Genomic DNA, 13838 nt, shown 5'->3' with positions numbered 1-13838 from the left:
TGAATGTGGAAAACATGGAGAGAGAAAACAGGCCTGGGGGGAAAAGAAATGAATCTTGGTTATGTTCCCTTTTCTAAGATAGTTTGCCAATGTATAGGTATGATTAATCTCTTGGTCTTTCTGACAGAACTGCATTTTAGGTACTTGATCATGAATGATTCTAGACCAAAAGACACTCTGAGTCTCAGAATTTTTTAAAGAATCTTTAGAGAGTTTCCATCCCACGATAATTTTTAACCAGTACTCCGTCATTTTTTTTTCATAAACTTAGGAGTGGGGAATTTATGACATTGCTGATGGGTAAGTGGTGGTGTTGGGGGGTGCTGGGAAGAATTTACTTGGGGTGCTTGGGCCCTGTGGGAGGTCATTTGGTAGTTTGCTGTTCCCATTAATTATTCTAGCTAACCAGGTTGTTCTAGATAAAATCAATTGTTTGGCTGGCTATTGAGCAGTTGTAGGTGCTTTTAGTAGTTGGTGTCCTTGGGAAAAATTCTAATCATTCTACCCTCGTTATAGCTCTAGGTAGCTATATTTCTGATTATCCTCTGCTAGCACTTGACTTTGTCTGTGATGCCTGCCCCTCCAATTATTCAGATCCTGTTCCTTCTTTCATACCCAGGTGAAGAGCTGATTCTTCCATGAAGCCTTCCATGTTCAATGCAAACCTCACTCATCTTTCTTTGATTTCTAAAATTGTGCCACACTATTTAGTATATAATCATATTCTTAAAATTTATATATATATATACTTTAAAATATTTATTCTTAAAATTCTTATATATACAGGTACATATATACACACACATGCATATATGTATACCGACATATACACACATATATATGTCAGAATACTTGAATTCTAATCCAATATTTGTCTCTAAATAGTTCTGTGACTTTAGGGAAGACTCTGACACTTTGAGCCTTGGTTTCCTCATTGGTGAGATGAGGATTTAGAGGCTCTCTAACATTGCTTTTTAGTGATCAAATGCTATAATGCCAATATGTAGACTTCTAATTTCCAAATAGGATACTCCAAGTGAGTGCTAGAAAGAGGAATCCTAATAGATAATGAGAGCTAATTCTATCGGTTTCATTAGAAGTCATAAAGCAGTTGGTCAGGGAGGTGATATGTTTGAAACATTGCTCACGAAGTTCTCCTTAAAGCCCCCTAGGATTAAATCCATCTGGCATGAGATTCTTACATCTTCTGGCAAGGTTAGCACATCATGATCTTAACCTCTATCCCTCACATCAACCTCTAATGAGAGAAGAAGTGATACCTTTCTCATTCTCTAAAGTTCTTCCACTTGTGTTCTAGATCCTGTTCTCTGTAGATCTTCTTAGGGATCTTGATCTCATAATTATATACTCATTTTCTATTCTCTTAAGATTGCACTGCTTCAGGCCCACATTTCTACTTGCACATAGGACATTTCATATACTGTCACCTGACCTTCACCAAATTAATAAGGCATGTGGTACAGTGGAAAAAGCACTGGGTTGGCAGCCAGATAATTGAAGTCCTGGTTCTGCTACTGATTTGCTATGTGATCTCAGGGAGGTCAACTCGCCTATCTGAATCTCAGTTTCTTTATCTGTAAAATGAAAAGGGAGGGGCTAGGGCAGATTAGTTAATTTTTAAAGTCCCTTTCAGCCCTAAAAATATAGATATGTACTTGGAAACACACTTCAGCTTTCTCAGAACTCATGATTTGGGGTATGATTTTATAAAACTAAGAACCAACTCTTTGTTTCTTCCTGTAAAGAATTAATGAAATGATTTCTAATCAGGAGCTTTTTTCAAGACACTAATTACCAAACTAAGGATGAAATCTGGACCTTTCAAATTTGACAGTGCTTCTTTAAATTGCTTTTTCTTCTTCACAGCAAGCTCCCCATCTGCAAGTGCCTCAGCCCCACTGCCAGCCAATCTTGCCTACAGCCACTTGATTCAGGGAAAGCCTTCTGTAAAACTGATTATACTATTTCCTCATCATCCAGTGGTGTTGGGGGTGGGGAATAAAAACAAAAAAAATGTAGTGTGATATGATAAAGCATTGATTGAATAAGGAAAATATGAAAGTGCCTGTCATGGGGAGGGGAAGGAGAATTAAAAATCATCACTTTCTTGTGTCCTTGGGGGATGCTGGGCATAAGAATTGTATAATGGTCTATCTCTGGGATAAACTCAGTGGCTTTTCCTCTGAAATAACTATTATTCATAATTCCCCTCCCCCCCTTTTTTTAGTTTCCAGCAAAAACTACCATCCTCCTAGAAATGGTGAGGAAATTGAGAAAACAGAAAAGTATGTAATTGCTACTTATGCATTCATTTGACACATTTACCGAGCACCTACTATTGGCTTATCAGCTCATTCTAAGTGCTATCAGGGACAGAGAGGAATCTTAGATACAATTCATATCCCTAAGAACTTATGGTATTATGGGCATAAAGGATGGGTGTGAAGGATGAGGCCAAAGTCCAAAAGGGTTAGATCATTGTTCAAAAGGGAATAGCAATAAAAGGCAATAATGTGAGAAGCTACAAACTGGTAAATACTACATGGCAAGAGTAGCTAGAGATGAAAAGTGTTATTCATTCAGAAGAGTGAGAAGTCATAATGAGTAGACTTCATGGAAGAGGTAGGCCTTGAAGTTTAGGTAAATACAGCACGTTGTCAAAGCAAGTTTTCCCTATTTTACTCAGCACGGTGCTGGGCATGTAGATTTTGAGCTGTAAGGGACATTGGGAGATTGAGTTGAACCCCCACATTTTATAATTGAAGAAACTCAAGCATAAAATTATCTATAGAATGTGATTAGTCTAAGGTCACACAGAGAGCAGGGTTCTGGACTGGGAATTGAATGTAGGGTCTCTGACTCTGGATCCAGTGATTTTTCCTCTACACATACTGTCTTTTATTGAAATGTCTTAATAAAGACTCATGAGCTAATTGATTATAATGAATCTCAAATTTTCCATAAACAATATGTTCAAATGTGAAACTGGGCTGAAAGCTTAGAGACGATGAAGAAATAACTACCCAATTAGGGAAAGAAGCTGGGAAGCATGGGGATGGTATCAGGAGACACAAAACCTGGGAAAGTTACCTGAAAGGCATGAACTAAGTTGGGCTCTTTTCTGCTATTTGTTCTACTTCTTGGGAGAACATGGGTAGCTGGTGTTATGCAGTTATTTCTGCTCTATTGTTTATTGTGGCACGGAGGTGATGCAGTGGTGGAAAGGATTGTTGCATTTTTGTTGCCCTGTGAGCCAATATTATGAATGGGTAGAGATAGTATTAAGAAGATTCAAGGAGGAGAAAAAGTGATATTTGTTGCTGTTAGTTACTAGATGGTCTGTTATTTTAGAGCCATTTGGTTGAGTTATTTATTCATGAAGAGTGATTAAGACCCAGGTAAAACTAAGTCATGAAGGAAATGGCTGCATTTCATAATGTGGACATTTCTGTGTGTCCTGGTATGCTGAGCCACGAGTAGGCAAAAAGGTAGGTTGTGTAGTTCCTATTTTCTCCCCTGTTAGCATATGTGTTCTAGACTTATCCTTGGAACCTCTCCTGTGATTGGGGCAATATTGAGGCCCTTTGCCACTTGAGTTGTCCTTCTCTGAATGCTCCACAGATGTTCCCCTATCAGAGATCTAAGTGGGAAGACAAATATACAGGAAAATAATGATTTGGATCTTATTCTAAATAACAGCAATATACACATACACACATAAGCACATACACACACATATATAATATATGTAGTAAATATGTATGTAATAAAGGACTAAACTATGTAATAGTAATGACAACTACAAAAAAATGAGCAGTAGATAATAAGGCACTAATGGTATAATGCAGATAGAAAGAAGAAAAGCAGGAAAGAGAGTTGTAGACTGTCATTGTCACGGAAAGGATCATGGAGAAAATTAGTCTTGAGCTAAGTCTTAAAGAATTTGTGGATAGAATGAAAAAAAAAGGAATTTTTTTAAATATATAAAACCTACTACCTTAGTAAATTCTTGACCTAACTGGCCTAGTTTTCATTTCTTGAGCTCTGTATTCATTGAAGTACCTTTTTGGTACCTTTCTTCATAAGAAAGAGGGGCCAGAAAAGCTTTTGTAGCATCGTGAGGGGATTAGGAAAGAGAATTAAAAAAAAAACCAAACTTGGCTGTAAAAAGAGTTTTTAATTATGTAACTCTTAGTCATTAGCAGGGTCAGTGCATTTCCTAAAGCAATGTGTTTCATTTTGTACTTGGACAAACTATTTCCTGTTTCTATGAGGCTGGCTGGCCACTACCACAAAGGCAAAGAAAGACTTAGGGTGATTTGTAATCAATACTTTGAAACATGGCTCAAGTAAAAGCTTACTTCTGAATGGCATTGTTCAGTTAACCTGAAAATAATCCATTCTCTCTCCCTGGGACAAATGTTTCTCCTAGCATCTCCATCCTCCTTCCCGTGCCCTGTTTTATAGCTTTCATTTTCTAGCTTTGACTTCAAATGAGTTTAGTTTGAGCTGTAGCCAGACTCCCAAGAGTATTATGTTTTTCCCTCCTTTTAACTTAAGGGTGCTAATTAATGTAGGAAAAGTTATATGCCAACTTTGCTTTGCCTGTGGTTTCCTTAGATTAAAGGCTACTGGCAACTACTGCTCTGTCAGAAGGGTCAGCTCTGTATTCTTATCCCCTGAAGGAAAGTCCAGCTCTGCTGACTCAAGAAGACTTGAGCTTTTGATTTGGAGTTATTGGATATTGACCCATCACTCACAGCAGAATTACGGGCTGCCTCTCTTGGATCCTGTGAGCAGGCTGCCCTCTGACTATGGATTCCCATCTAGCTGTTAGTAGAAATGGACCTTATGAATGACAATTGTATTTTGTAGAAACTGGCCAATTATGAGGGCTACTCAGGGAGTCAAACTGGAGGAATACATGGTACTGTCTTTCCCCTCCATTACTCCCTATTTTGCCCTCTGTACCCCTTTTTATTTCCCCTGCCCCTTGCACACTCTCTATGACATAAAGGAATTAAAAAAAAAAAAGAAAAGGAATCAGCCCAAAATAAGAGCAAACTCTATCCCTCACTTTCCCTCCTACTGCCCCTCTCCAACCCCATGCATGTTGATATGTTAACATCCTTCTCCTCCTCTCCTTTTGCTTAATTGTACTATGTGTCTTTGCATTTATGTATGTAGTTATCACTTCTCAATGACTCCCTCCTACCTTGTAACAAAATACAATTAAGCAAAGCAAATCAACACATTGGCTATGTTTGACAACTTAAACCTGTTTTCCCCACCTATAATCCACCACTGCTTTGATAAGAGGAAGGAAACTTTTCATCTTTACTCTTCCAAGGTCATGATAGATCACTGCATTGATCAAAGTTCTAAATGTTTTCAATATTGTTTTCCTTTACTTCATTGTGGTCATAGCATAATGTTTCCCGGTTTTGCTTAATTTGGTCCTCTGTAAGTTCATATGAGCCTTCTCAAGTTTCTCTGAATTCTTCATATTTATAATTTCTTATGGCACCATACTTTTTGATCATATTCATATGCCAATTTGTTCCATCTATTTCCCACTTGCTGGTTATCCACTTTTATTTCAATTCCTTGCTAATACAAAAAAGTGCTACTATAAATATTTTTATATAACATAGCATCTTTTCTTCTGCCTTGAACCTCCTATAGGTATACGTTCTCCTGTCTTTTTTTTTAGAAAACCTGGGTGGAGTTTGGAACAATAATTCACCTTTATTTAAGATTTCCAAATACTTTCCTCACAATACCCCCTGTGAAGTAGGGAGAACAAGAAATATTACTCCTATTTTGCTGACAAGAAAACTGAAGCTGAGAAAAAAATGAAATGAGCCATGATCAGGGTCACACTTGCAGTAAATGTTAAGCTGAAATTCAAATATGGGGTATCTAGACTCCAAGCCAAGAGATTGGTTGGTTGGTTTGTTTACTTAAGTTTAACAATCTCAACACACACTGTAGACTTTTTAACAATTACTACCAACTTGGTTTTTAGTAGATGACTTGATCCCTAGTTAGAACAAAAGCCCTAGTTGCCAGGATTCTGGACTGTTATACCTTTCTACTGTTCCATAGTAATCTCTCTAGACATTCACTTTTCAATGATATCAACTTATCATTGGGTATAGGCTGAAGCCATACATTAATTAAGAAAAGGTGTAGATAAATTCCTTATTGTCAGATACATAATGGCTTATTAGGGGAAAATTAAGATATTTTTTAGGGGGAGGTTACTTAGCACTCCCTGATTTTTATTTTATACACATTTTAAAAACATTAATTATTTGCTTACCCAAGATATAGATTTAATCAGTAGATTTTATAGTATGAGGCCAGCCTGCTTAGTGCAAATATCTGATAGTAGTATTAGCTGGAAGGGGCAGTTAGTTGGTGCAGTTGTTTGAGTTCTAGGCCTGGAGTCAGGAAGACTCATCTATGTGAGTTTAAATTTGACCTCAGACACTGACTAGCTGTGTGACACTAGACAAGTCACTTAACCCTGTTTGCCTTCATTCCTCACCTGTAAAATAAGCTGGACAAGAAAATAGCAAACCACTCCAATATCTTTGCCAAAAAGACCCCACATGGGGTCACAAAGAGTCCAATATGACTGAAATGACTCAACAATAACAGTATTAGCTTGTATTTATTTGTTTTAAGGTTTTCAAAATGTTTTTCATCCATTATTTCATGGATGGAAACTCTCTAAGATAGGTGCTACAAATAGTGTTGTTCCCCTTTCAGAGATGAGGAATTTGAAGTTCTGAGAAGTAAAGTGATTTGCTCAGGGTTACACAATAATAATCTTAAGGCAGGGTTCAAACTCAGGTTTCTCCATTTCAAATTCACTTTTATTGCCACCCTGACTTGTAAGTAGTAAGAACTATCTGACAGTCTAATGGTTGTAAGAGGTAGAAAAAAAAGTTATAAAAACCAGAAATAAGGAAATGCAGAGTCACTTAATATATAGGCATACAGCCCAACATTTCTAGCTATCCCTAAGAACAGTAATTGTTTTAGGTGCTGGGTATAAAAGTACAAAAACAACACAATCCCTGACTTCAGGGAACATACTTTCTACTGAGTGGTTGAGGTCAATATCTTCTATTTAAGGGGGGGTGGAGCCAAGATGACAGAGTAAAAGCAGTGACTTGCTTGAGCTCTCCCCCAAAATCCTCTAAATACCCATAAAAATGGTTCTAAACAAATTCTAGAGCAGCAGAACCCACAAAAAGACAGAGTGAAACAAATTTCTAGCCCAAGACAACATGGATGGTTGATTGGAAAGTCTATTGGGCTGGGCTGGGAGAGGAGCACAGTTCAGTGTGAGAGCACAGGCAAACACCAGGCCTCAGCAAACCCAAGCAGGCCTCAGGGGGCTGAATCACAGGTAGTTGTGGTGGTTTCCAGACTTCTTAACCCACAAAAACCAAAGAAAACTTAGAAGGTCAGTAGGAAAAGTCTGTGGCCATGGCGAGAGAGAAGCTAGGTCCCAGCCCCAGTCCCTGTACAACCCTGGGGCGGGGGCAAGATGCTCCATCATTTTAGGCTGTTTTCTTAACAAAGACTTTAAGAGAGGGACCAAAATGGGTAGGTGGAATGGAGAGTAATTGTGACTGATCAGAGGGGGATTGCAGGGATCTCTTTCCTGGTGCTGAGGCAGTAATCTCTTGCTTTGCCTGTGCTTGGTTCTGGGTCACAGTTCTGGGTGGTGATCCTGGGGTAAGTAGGAGTGCTGGCATGGTGGAGCTTGTAGTAGTGGTAGAGAAGGAATCCTCCTCACAGTTCTAAGGCAGAAAAGAGTGCTTGTGGTCACTCATAGACCAGAGCACAGGCCAGGAAAGGAGTAAACACCTCACCCTTGATCATACCACCTTGGAAGAACTGAAAACTTACACGTCCCTAGAAGTATCTCTGAAAACAGCTGCACAAAACCCCTGAAGCTTGGGACAGTACATTTTCCACACTGGAAGCAGACCCCTAATTTTAACAAAGAGTTTAAAACTCAAGTAATTGGCTGGGATCATGAGCAAACTGAACAAAAAAAAAAAATCTGACCATAAAATCGTTCTTTGGTGACAAAGGAGATCAAAACTTACAACTAGAAGATGACAACAAAGTCAAAGCTCCTACATCCAAATCCTCCAAGATAAATATGAATATGTCCCAGGCCATGGAAGAGCTCAAAAAGGATTTTGAGAAGCAAGTAAGAGAAGTAGAGGAAAAACTGGGAAGAGAAATGAGAGTGATGCAAGAAAATCATGAAAAATGAGTCAACTGCTTGCTAAAGGAGACCCAAAAAATACTGAAGAAAATAACACCTTAAAAATAGCCTAACACAAATGGCAAAAGAGGTCCAAAAAGCCAATGAGGAGAAGAATGCCTTCAAAAGCAGAATTGGCCAAATGGGAAAGGAAGTCCAAAAGCGCACTGAAAAAAATACTTCCTTAAAAATTAGAATGGAGCAATAAAATGACTTTATGAGAAATTAAGACACTGTAAAACAGAAATGAAAGGATGAAAAAATAGAAGACAATGTGAAATATCTCATTGGAAAAACAACTGACCTGGAAAATAGATCCAGGAGAGAGAATTTAAAAATTATTGGACTACCTGAAAGCCATGATCAAAAAAAAAAAAAGAGCCTACACATCATCTTTCAAGAAATTATCAAGGAAAACTGCCTTGATATTTTAGAACCAGAGGGTAAAACAGAAATTGAAAGAATCCACTGATCACCTCCTGAAAGAGATTCTCAAAGGAAAACTCCTAGGAATATTGTAGCCAAATTCCAGAGTTCCCAGATCAAGGAGAAAATATTGCAAGCAGCCAGAAAGAAACAATTCAAGTATTGTGGAAACACAATCAGGATAACACAGGATTTAGCAGTCTCTACTTTAAGGGACCAGAGGGCTTGGAATATGATCTTTTGGAGGGCTAAGGAGATAGAATTACAACCAAGAATCACCTACCCAGCAAAACTGAATATAATCCCTCAAGGGAAAAAAATGGACAGTCAGTGAAATAGAGGACTCTCAGGGATTCCTGATGAAAAGACCAGAGCAGAATAGAAAATTTTACTTTCAAATACAAGACTCAAGAAGAGAATGAAAAGGTAAACAGGAAAGAGAAATCATAAGGGACTTATTAAGGTTGAAATGTTTACACTCCTACATGGAAAGATGATATTTGTAACTCAAGAGACCTTTGTCAATATTAGAGTAGTTGGAGGGAAAAAATTATATGTGTAGATTGATAGAGGACACAGGGTGAATTGAAGGTGAAGGGGTGATATCTGGAGAATAAAATTAAGGAGTGAGAGAGGATTATACTGAGAGAAGGAGAAAGGGAGAGGTAGAATGGGGTAAATTATCTCACATAAAACAGACCAAAAATGCTTTTACAGTGGAGGGGAAGTGGGGGAAGGTGAGAGGGAATGAGTGAATCTTATTCTCATCAGATTTGGCTTAAGGAGGGAATAACATACACACTCAATTGGGTATGAAAAGCTATCTTACCTACAGGAAAATAGGGGGGAAGGGGATAAAAAAGCAGGGGGATGATAGAGTGGAGGCTAGATTGAGGGAGGGGGTAATCAGAAGCAAACACTTCTGAGGAGGGACAGGATCAAAAGAGAGAATAGAATAAACAGGGGGCAGGATGGGATGAAGGGAAATATAGTTAGTTTTCCATAGCATGACTACTATGGAAGTGTTTTGCATGACTACACAAGTATAACCTGTATTGTATTGCTTGCCTTCTCAATGAGGGTGGGTGGGGAGGGAGGAAGGGAGAAAATTTGGAACCCAAAATTTTAAAAAGAAATGTTAAAAAATTGTTTTCACATGCAACTGGGAAATAAGATATACAGGCAATGGAGTATAGAAATCTATCCTGCCCTACAGGAAAATAGAAGAGGAAAGGGGTAAGAGAAGGGGTGGGAGATAGAAGGGAGGGCAGATTAGGGGAAAGGGTATTCAGAATGTAACCTGTCTTGGGGTTGGGGGAGGGGCAAGATGGGGAGAAAATTTGGAACTCAAAATCTTGTGGATATGAATGTTGGAAACTAAAAATAAATAAATTAATGAATCTTAAAAAAAATCTTTGATTTAAGAAAGGAGAGAGAGATGTGATAGAAATCAGAAAAATTTCCATAAAAATAGTTAAAATTAAAGATACATTTTGCCATTTAAAGAGGAATGTTTGTCAGAAGAAAGAATCAAACTATTAAACTTGAAGGTGACATAAAGGACAATGAAAAGATTCAATGTGGGTCTAAGTAAGCTGTACCATATAACTAACTTAAAGAGATAAACTTCAGTTTTCTGGAAAATTTCCTCTTTGAAATATCTTATTTTCCAATGAAGTCAGATAAATGATTTGATCATTGTGATTTTCAAAATATATTGTTTGATGTTGTTGTAAAAATACCCCAAGTGTAGAGAGGTCCATCTGTGGTGAAGGTGTGACCTGAAGGGAGGCAGAATAGACTCTTCTACTCTCTTGTCTCCCCCATGCCCACTCTTTTCCAAGGGAGACTTTCATTTCTGCCAGTAGGGTAAGTAGGAGGTTGGGGCCAGAAGTCAATTTACTCTCCTTAGAGAAAAGAGGTACTGGGCTAGAAAATGTATCTATCTGCTCCTTTAAATATTATTGTTCTAGGTAATATGATTGGGTTAAATCTAACTTTTAATCCCTTTGCTATTATTGGGTGACAGGAAAACCCCAAGCTCCATATCCGAGGTTTAACTCTTTCTCCACTAAATGCCAGTTCCACAATGAATAGCAAAGAAAATCTATTAATCCAAATCATTAGCAATACAGAAGTCAAAGAAAGTCTACATAAGAGAATATATCCTGGACAATACAAAAAAAAAATTTGAAAAAGAACTATCCCACTAAGGGTGAAATAACACAGCTCAACTGAGAAAGAGTTCTAGATCTCATCCAAGAGGAAACTCCTTGAAGCCTCTAGGGTAGCAAGCTGGTGATAGAGACATGATGGAGATTGTCATTTACTCTCATGTCTTTCCAGGGTATTTTCCTTCATTAACCTCAAGTAAGCTTGGTCTCTTCCATCTGCCCTCTCAAAGCTGGAAGCCAAAAGTGCCAGAAATAACTAGAAGTTCAAAGAAGACTGAAGAAAGCTGGAGCTCTCCCCGTCATGTTAAGTCCACTCTGTACCCCTCATGCAGGTTAGGGCATTTATCTCCATTAATAAGGAAAGAGTATCATACCATTGGGCTTCCGGACAGGAGTTACACAGTAGTGTAAGTGATAGAACTCCAGTATGGTGTCACTTAGGCTTAAGTGGTCTTAATGACCATAAACATATAAGCAATGACAGATAGCCTGTATTGTTCCACTGTTCTGACTCTGTGTCAAACGTGTAAACAATCATGGTTCCTGATTGGACCAGGCTCCTCGCCCACTACAGCAACTGTGAGCCAACAAATATTTTTGGAGTCCTCAACTTCAACTCTCACCTGATTTCTTGATTAGAAAACTCTTCCACCTGAGTCCGGTATGGTTAAGTAACCCAAAGACTATCTCCACCATATCTGGGTCTAATTAAGAATGTCTCCTCCCATATTTGGCATTGATCACTTGTTCTCAACCAGTCCCATCTTTAAGGTATAAAATTTCCCTGCTCAGACTCCATTCTTAACTTGTTCTCCTAACAAGAACTTAGCCAGAGTACACATCTCCCTCATGTGAGTGACCCTATCCCTGTATGTGGTCAAATCCTTGTCTATCTATGTTGCCATATAGTGTGCGTTTGTATGGTCTTGTTTTTGCCTGCTTGCTATGCCTACTGCTTCATAGTAATAAAGCTCATAATTATATTAGCTTTCCAAGTGCCAGTTTTCTGTATATCCTCAAATTCAGCTCTTTACTCTGATCTGAGTCATGAGGACAAGTAAAGTCATGATGCATTACTGAAATAATTTCTTTTTCATTAACAGTCAAGTACTTACCTGGAGGTTGAAGCCAACTTTCTGGAAAGTCCTAAATTACCCTGGCCAATTTAATTCAGAAAGCTCAGAATACCTTCCCCATTCTTGGGGAAATCTGTTCTAGAGATCTTCATGAATAAAGAATCCCACAATGCTGTATTGTATCAATAATAAAGACTTAAGCTCAAAGGGGAATGAATTCAATGCAATTCAACAATATTTATTCAGACACAAAGTATTTGGGCTGTTCTCTTTTTCTTCAAAGCTCCCCACCCCCTTTTCAATTCATCAAACATTTATTAAGCATCTACCACATGCAAGGTATTGTGCTCAGCACTGGAGTCTCAAAGATTAAAAAAAAAAAATCAAATACAGCCAGATAAGGAAATATAAGATAATTTCAAGAAGGAGGAAAAACTAGACCAAACACCATGGAATGCTTCATAGAGGAGGCAGCATCCTGAACTTTAGGCTTGAAAGAAGACAAAGGTCCTAACTGAAGGAAATGATGAAGGAACACATTTAAGGTGAAGCAGATGGGTCGTGTCAACACAAATTCGTTAAATACTTCTGGTTGGTTGCCTCTGGAGATTAAGCCTCTCTTAGGTGGTGGCTAGTCTCTCTTTAATACCTGATAACTTCTGATTGCATGTAACCAAGTTGGGCTACATCTCTCTCTTTTAACATGGAGGGTGTGCTTTGACTCCAGCAAGTATAGGCAGCAGTATACTTATTGAGAGAGAAGTTGGAGTGGAGCTGAGAATGGGACTGGGGCAAGACCAGGAGGTAGCTGGTAGATGGACCCATCATGAGTTGGCAGGCACACTCTAAGTATTCAAAACCTAACATGCTTTGAATGAGTTCTGGTGGGGTTCCCTTCATTTCTTGAACAATTAACCAGTCAATTGTTCTTGAACAATTAACCATTTTAAGAATCTAAGTCTCAGGTATTATTCTAGTCACAGGGGATACATAGACAAAACTGAGATAGTCTCTGCCCTTAAGAAGTTTACATTTAAATAACACCCACTTAAATAAGCATATACAAAATAAATGCATGTATATATTTTGGATGGGGAAATAAGTGAAGAGAGTAGGATCTGGGGGAGGGGAATCATGGAAAGTTTCATATAGAAGATGACAGTTGACCTGGGCTTTGAAGGAAACTGGGGATTTTGAGAAGTAAAAGGGCAGAAGGAATGCATTCCAGGCATGGGGGACAGTCTGAACAAAGGCTCAGAGATGAGAGACAGAATGTCATGTTTGAGGAACAGCAAGAAGGACAGTTTAACTGAACTATAGAGAAGCATGAAGGGGAGTAATGAGCAACAAAGATAGAAAGGTAAGTTGGAGGTGGGTTGTGAAGGGCTTCAAATACCAAATAGAATACCTGCTCTATGTACTTCAGGGTGTCAAACACTGGTCTGAACATGCAATAGAGAACATTTCTGCCTCTGTATTTATGGATTGTACTATCAGTGTGGATAGATCTTTTAAATGGTTTGTACAGAATCACTACAATTGTAATGCCTCTCCCCCTTCCCCACTAATTTCATTTAAACAGAAACAAATATTTCTCATCTTTCAAGGCACAGATCAAAAATCACTTTCTTTAAGTTTTTCCTAAGCAGGTATGACTCTACCTTTTCTGAACCCATGGAGAACATTTGTTCAGACACAAACTATTTGGGACAACTATCTCCATTTTTCTTCAAGGTTCTCTTTCAATTTCTCTGAAGATACTTCCTATATTCTAACATCTAGATGCTTGTATCTGTGATCTCATTGCTTGTTTGCATTAGAATTTCTAGTTCCCTTTACTGGTCA

This window comes from Vombatus ursinus, unplaced genomic scaffold (genome assembly GCF_900497805.2).
Source record: "Vombatus ursinus unplaced genomic scaffold, bare-nosed wombat genome assembly UNPS02014791.1, whole genome shotgun sequence".
NCBI lineage: Eukaryota > Metazoa > Chordata > Mammalia > Diprotodontia > Vombatidae > Vombatus > Vombatus ursinus.
The sequence above is the reverse complement of the archived record's forward strand: the minus strand, read 5'-3'. Positions refer to the sequence as shown.